Source organism: Hemiscyllium ocellatum, unplaced genomic scaffold, assembly GCF_020745735.1.
Source record: "Hemiscyllium ocellatum isolate sHemOce1 unplaced genomic scaffold, sHemOce1.pat.X.cur. scaffold_1187_pat_ctg1, whole genome shotgun sequence".
In the NCBI taxonomy this organism is placed as follows: domain Eukaryota; kingdom Metazoa; phylum Chordata; class Chondrichthyes; order Orectolobiformes; family Hemiscylliidae; genus Hemiscyllium; species Hemiscyllium ocellatum.
The window spans coordinates 64,591-72,158 of record NW_026867700.1 but is presented as its reverse complement, the minus strand read 5'-3'; the positions used below and the strand labels follow the sequence as shown (position 1 = coordinate 72,158).

The 7,568-nt window shown below is 46.0% G+C and overlaps 1 non-coding gene across 1 annotated transcript; it reads left to right on the top strand.

Moving 5' to 3' along the window:
- Positions 1-6,741: 6,741 nt before the first annotated feature.
- On the top strand, positions 6,742-6,813 carry trnae-uuc (transfer RNA glutamic acid (anticodon UUC)). Its single transcript has one exon. It is a non-coding gene; the product is annotated as a tRNA-Glu (tRNA).
- The last annotated feature ends 755 nt before the right edge of the window (positions 6,814-7,568 follow it).

Genomic DNA, 7,568 nt, shown 5'->3' with positions numbered 1-7,568 from the left:
ATATTTCACAGTTGGAATGCTGTGTTCACACTTACCTGCTCTTGGTGGTTGAGGTGATGGCTTGGAAGTGCTTTTCAAGAGCCACCAATTAATCAAGCCAGACTGATAGATTGTGGCCAGAGATTCTGCTTTTTGACTTTCATCATCAATCTACATTCTTTCCAGCCAAGAGTTTAGTCTGAAACTGCCACACAATTCCTCCTGTTATAGCATCAATCAACTATAATAATATGACGATTCTTGGGATGAGTTTTCACACCTGAGTGCAAAATAAATATAGATCATTGTTTCCAGCTCTGCTGGAACAAAAAAAACCAGCAAATTGGTGGATAATTACAGTTGGTGCAAACAAAGCTAGCGATCGATAAAGACTAACCCTGTTTACTTCAACGGCCAAATTACATTTTGAAAACCAAGTACACTCAGACAACTTGTAAAAGTGGTTCATAGGAGGAGAAATGGGGCATTGAAGAGGAGTGAAATGATTGCTTTTGGTCACCGCCACCATTGTCTGAAAAACAGGTTGAAAGGATTCTTAAAAGGTGGGCAACAAAGTGGAGTGGTATAACACTTCAGACACCGCAAAGTGTAAGATCACTTTCTAGTGGAAGAAAAATACATTTCTTAATTCTCGAAGAACGGGGGAACAAATGGGGAATAAATCTGAATTGGGAACTCTTTCTTATTAAGGATGTTCCTTCACCACAGTCTTGGTTCAGAGCATAAGTTCTTCATCAGGAATGAAGGTTGGTCCAACGGGGCTGAGAGATAATTGGGAAGGGGATGGGGATGGAGGGGAGGTAGCTGTGAATGAAATAGGTCGATGGAGGTGCTGATTTATCGTGAGAGGTAAGACAGGAGGGTGGAGCGAATAGGTGGGAAGCAAGATGAAAATATAGGACAGCTCAAGAGACCAATGCCGAGTTGGAAGGTTGGATCTGGGACAAGGCGCGTGGTGTGGGAGTGAGAGTGAGGAGAAATATGGAAACTGGTGAGATCGATATTGATCCCATGTAGTTGCTGGGTCCCAAGGCGAAAGATGAAGTGTTCTTCCTACAAGCGTCAGGTAGCTAGAGCTTGCAGGGGGATGCGGCACAGGACTTGCATGCCCTTGACGGATTGGGAGGGGAAGTTAAAGTATTCAGCCACAGGGCGGTGGGGTCGTTTAGGTTTGGAGTCCGAGAGCTGTTTCCTGAAATGTTCTGCAAGTTGGCATCCAGTCTCCCCAATGTGGCAGAGCAATGGACATATAAATAAATTTTATAAACAAATTGTATAAATTTTAGCATGCTGGAGTTATTATCTTTAATGAAGATAACGAAAATATTAATAAAATTGGGTGACTGTTTGAAACGGTTTGTTGGTCAGGCTCAACTCATCCCCTTGAAATGAGAAAATGCCATTGATAGCGGTGAACTGCTCTTTTTGCTGTAAAACCACAAGTTTTTGATTTATTTTCACAACTTACTGGTATTCACACCTGCACATTCAATGTCAAACTCTGACATCAGAAATGAAATTACAACATTAATTTTGACTGACAATATTCGAACAAACAAATTAGTAGCACACAGTGAATACCAAGCCTGATAAATATGAAATCAAATTTGACCAAAAAAATATACAATCAAGATGGGAGATAATAAATGGGGAAGTGCAGAAAGCAAGAAATGCAGCATCACAGAAGGTGCTCCTCCAGGGAGTGTATTTTACGAACTACCACTGCTAAATATAAACAAACACTCTGACATGACCCTCCGGTTTTAATGTGAACCAAAGCCCCATACAGTAGGTACCATTTAAATAAGTTAATAGATACAAGCCTTGAGCAAATCCAGCCCCCCTTTTGGAACTCGGAGTTTTCTCCAGCTCCGGGGGGTTGTTGAGCTCCTGGGCTCTAGCAGCCACTGCTCTACTGAAGAAGCTTTGGGAAGCAGATGCAAAGGCAAGATACAGAACAGAGCACCTTTGCCAAGGAAAGCAGCTTATGGAGACATTGAGCAATAGCATCACATGGTCTTGACCCCTCGGTTATGCGCCCAGCACACTCATACTGCACTACTCTGCTTCAGTGCTCCCAGTCGCAGGATTGTGGATCAGTTTAAAGTCGATCCTATATCTCTGATAACATCGCTGCACAAGGCAGTGAAGAAAGGTTTAGGCACACTAATCTTCATCAGTTAGGGAATTGAGTATAGATGTTGGCAAGATATAGTGTAGTTATACAGAACGTTGATGAGGCTGCACCTGGAATATTGTGATCAGTTTTGGTCCCCTCGGTATCGTGTGATTTCTGACATCTTCAACTCTGGGTTTGTGTTGAACTTGATAGGATATTTTGTCCAACTCAGCATGTTTAAACAGTATCGCTCGGAGGGAGTCATTTGAAATATTTGAGGAGGTGAGTTCAACAAGATTGAAGTATTCAAAGTTACTTGGACTCTCTTTTAAACTTACATCGGGACCAGTAGTCAGAGACACATACAACATGGAAACAGACCCTTCAGTCCAACTTTTCCATGCTGACCTGATAACCTAAATTAATCTAGTCCCATTTGACAGCACCTGACCCATATACTCTGGCAGCTCATTTCATGTATGTACCACCCTCTGCATGAAGAAGTTGACCCTTTAACATATTTCGCCTCTCACCCTAACCTATGCCCTCTAGTTCTGGACTCCTCCATCCCAGGGAAAATACCTTGTCTTTTACCCTGTCCATCCCTCTCATGAATTTGTAACCTCTATTAGGTCACTCCTCTACTTCCAATGCTCCACTGAAAACAGCCCCAGCCTATTCAGACTCTCCCTGTAGCTCAAACCCTCCAACCCCCAGCAACATTTCGTAAATCGTTTCTCATAGAGAAGTCAACGTTTAAGCCCTGAAGAAGCGTTAATACCCAAAATGCTGACTACTCCACATCCTGGTGCTGCCTGGCTTGCTGTATTCGCCCGACCTCCTGCTTGCCTACTTCGGGTTGCAATAGGTAGTGGCTCAGTGGTTACCACCGCAGCCTCACTGTGCCGCAGATCCAGGTTTGATTCCAGCCTTGAGTGACTGTCTGTGAGGAGTTTGCACATTCTCCCAGTGTCTGCGTGGGTTTTCTCTGGGTGGTCCTGTCCAAAGACATGCAGGTCTGAGGTTTGATGAAGGCCTTCCTGCACTTAGAGCAACTGAACAACCTCTCCCCCATGTGGACCCACGAGTGGGCCAGCAGGTCAGAAGAAAGAGCAAAGCCCTTCATGCACTCGGGGCAGAAGAACGGCCTCTCCTCGGTGTGGACCCACTGGCGTCTCAGCAGGTGGGAAGAACTGCTAAAGGCCATCTCGCACTCAGGGCTTGAGAACAGTTGTCCCAGGTGTGGATCAACCAGTGCGTCCGCATGGCAGAGGAATCACTAAAGGCCTTCCCGCACTCGGGGCAGCAGAAGGGCCTCTCCTCACTGTGGACTCATTGGTGCTTCAGAACCGTTTCAAATTTCACAATATCCTTCTGATAGGAGTGAGACCAGAATTGCACACAATATTCCAAATGTATTCCACAATATTCCAGTGTCCTGTCCAGCCACAACGAAACTTCCCAACTCCTATACTCAAGTTAGAGGATTGTGAAAGTTTTTAAAACTCGCAAAATAAAATAGGAAAAAAAGGGAAGGACAAACCGAATTTTTGAAGTCAACTTGGAAGCATAATTGAGAAATCAGCGGACTGGGTTTATTAGGTACCTGTTCTCCTTAAATACACTATATACATCTTTCTCTTCTGCTCTTCGTAGTTCACAAAACCATGCTGAGTATCCTTGATCACATTATTCTTATCCAGATGTTCATAAATCCTATCCCTTACAATTTTCTCTAAGACTTTGCCCACAAAAGAAGTGAGACTCACCGGCTTATACTTACTAGGGTTATCCCTACTCTGCTCCTTGAACAAGGAAACCACATTTGCTATCCTCCAGTCTTCTGGCACTATTCCTGTAGACAACGAGGTCATAAAAATCAAGGCCAATGGCTCTGCAATCTCCTCCCTTGCTTCCCAGAGAATCCTAGTATTAATGCCATCAGGCCCAGGGGACTTATCTATTTTCACCCTTTCCAGAAATTCCAATACCTCTTCCCTACATACTTCAAAGCCATCAATTTTCAATATTCATATCGGCAACAATGTCCTGTTCCTGAGTGAATTCTGATGAAAAGTATTCATTCAGTGTCTCCCCAATCTCTTCGGCCTCCATGCGCAACTTCCCACTACTATCCTTGACTGGACCTATTCCTACCCGAGTCATTCTTTTATTCCTGACATACCTATAGAAAGCCTTTGGGTTTTCCCTAATCCTACCAACCAATTACTTTTCGTGTCCCCTCCTTGCTGCTCTTAACTCTCTCTTTAGATCCTCCCTGGCTAACTTATAACTCTCAATCGCCCCAATTGAATTTCATGCCTCATCTTTACATAGGCCGCCCTCTTCACTTTAACAAGGGATTCCAATTCATTATTAAACCATGGCTCACTCACATGACCCTTTCCTCCCTGCCTGACAGGTACATACTTATCAAGGACACTCAATAGTTGCTCCTTGAACAAGCTCCACATATCGATTGCACCCTTCCATTGAAGCCTACTTTTCCAAGCCACGCATCCTAAGTCATGCCTCACCGCATCATAATTTCCCAGTCCCCAGCTATAAATCTTGCCCTACAGTGCACACTTATCCCTCTTCATCACCAGAGTAAAAGTCACAGAATTGTGGTCACTGTCCCCAAAGTGCTCACCTACCTCCAATTCTAACACCTGGCCTGGTTCGTTACCCAGAACCAAATCTAGTACGGCCTCACCTCTTGTTGGCCTGTCAACATATTGTGTCATCTAACGTACTAGAGCTATAGCTTTCCCAGTCAATATCTGGAAAGTTAAAGACCCCCATAACAACCACCCTATTACTTACACTCTTCTCCTGAATCACCTCGGCAATCCTTTCTTCTACGTCTCTAGGACTATTAGGCCTGTAGAAAACTCCTCACCTTTCCTATTTCCAACCTCAGCCCAAACTACCTCAAATGGCGAGTCTTCATTCATCGTCCTTTCCACCGCTGTAATACTATCCTTTACAAGCAATGCCACACACACCCTCTTTTACCCCCACCTCTGACCCTACTAAAACATTTAAAAACTGGAACCTGCAACAGCCAATCCTGTCCCTGTTCTACCCATGTCTCCGTGATAGCCACAACATCGAAATCCCAGGTACCAACCCACATTGCAAGTTCACCTTCCTTATTTCGTATACTTCTCACATTGACGTATATACACTTCAAGCCACCTTCCTGTTTAGAGGCAACCTCCTTCGAGATTGATGCCATGTTCCTAACCTCCCTACACTCAAGGTCCTGCACCCTAAAGCTGCAGTCTACATGTCCCTGCAGAGTTAGTTTAAACCCTCCCAAAGAGCACTAGCAAACCTCCCCCAAAGGATGGTGGTGCACCTCAGGCTCAGGTGGAGACCATCCTGTTTATACAGATACCACCTTCCCCAGAAAGAACCCCAGTTATCCAGATACTGGAATCCCTCCCTCCTGCACCAACCCTGTAGCCACGCATTTAACTGTTCTCTCTCACTATTCCTCAACTCTCTATCACGTGGCACGGGTAACAAACCAGAGACAACAACTCTGTTTGTTCGAACACTGCGCTTCCAACCTAGCTCCCTGAAAGCCTGCCTAACATCCTCATGCTTCTTCCTACCTATGTCGTTGCTGCCAATGTGGACCACGACTTCGGGCTGCTCCCCCACCCCCTTAAGGAACCGGAAAACACGATCAGAAACGTCACTTACCCTTGCACCTGGGAGGCAACATACCAAAAGTGAGTCTCTCTCGCCCCCACGAAACCGGCTATCTGTGCCCCAAACTATCGAGTCCCCAATAACTCTTGCTCTGCTCTTCTCCAACCTTCCCTTCTGAGCAACAGGAACAGGCTCCGTGCCAGAGCCCTGAACCCCACTGCTTACCCCGGTAAGTCGTCGTACCAACAAGTATCCAAAATGGTATACTTGTTCTTGAGGGGAACGACCGCAGGAGGTCTCTGCATTGGCTGCTTTCTCCAAGACCCTCACTGTCACCCATCTGTCTGCAATCTTTGGAGTTGCTACTTTCCTAAAGCACCGATCTATGACCCCCTCTGCCTCCCGAATGATTCTAAATTCATCCAACTCCAGCTCCAGTTCGCGAACATGCTCTTGGAGGAGCTGGAGATGGGTGCACTTACGGCAAGTGTAATCATCAGGGACGACCATGGCATCCCTCCCCTCAAACATGTTGCAAGAGGAACATTGCACTGTCTTCACTGCCATCCCTCTAAAAGTAACTTTTAAGAAAAACTAGGTCTGAAGAATAGAACAAGCAAAATGCAGCACTGACCTGCTTACCACAATGGGTCTTATTATAAGGTTAGAGGAGGAGGGCGGGTGGGAGGCACTATCACTGTAGTTCCTCGGGATCCTCTCCTGCGCGCCTTTATCGGAAAAAAAACCTACCCAGGTAAGCTTGCGCTCCACCAGCTTCTGGGTCCGGTCCGCACTTTTTTTCAATAAAGGCGCGCAGGTGAGTCCCGAAGATGTGACTTGACTCTCCAGTCTCCCCAATGTTCTCGAGATCGGATAAAGTCTTCTTCCTGCCGCAGCCCGGATTCGATTCCCAGGCAGCGAGGCAATTTTCAGCACAGCTACAAGAACGGATTTACGTCTCCCTGGTGGTCTAGTGGTTAGGATTTGGCGCTTTCACCGCCGCGGCCCGGGTTCGATTCCCGGTCAGGGAAGCAGTTTTCAACGGGTCTTAATGCGCTGTACAGTTGTTTCTTGATCTTCGTTATTCCTGGGCACTGCAATGTGAAGTAGCTCGTTGAAATAGCATCCTGATGCAGATTTGTTTGCATGTGTTGGGATGATTGCTTCTGCAGCTACAAAAGAGTGAACAATCCTCACTCTCTCAGCGGAGCAGGTCAGTGCTTTTTGGCAATGTCTGTTTATAGACGCGGTTATGTTTGTTTAACAGTTTAAATTTAATATTTTTGTATCCATTGCTCCCGAAGCGATCTCTATCACATTGGGAAGACTGGAGAGTCAAGTCACATCTCTGGGACTCTCCTGCGCGCCTTTATCGGAAAAAAAACCTACCCAGGTAAGCTTGCGCTACACCAGCTTCCGGGTCCGGTCCGTGCTTTTTTCCAATAAAGGCGCGCAGGTGAGTCCCGGAGATGTGACTTGACTCTCCAGTCTCCCCAATGTTGCAGAGATCGCATCGCGAGCATTTGGTTTCAAAACATTACATTGATTTATGTACTGGTGAAAGTCTTCTTACTGCCGCTTGCACAATCTCTTAGAGGAGGCTGTTTTCATTCATAATTCAGCCTCCCGTGCCCAGAATTATCATTGCCCTCTACTTTTGTATAATAAATCCTACGCCCTTCATTGTGAAGACGGGGGGGGGGGGGAGGTGTGGGGGTGTGGGCGGGGGGTGGGTTGGGTGGACAATCTGATCCCACCATCGGCAGGCACATCCATGTCACGAGGA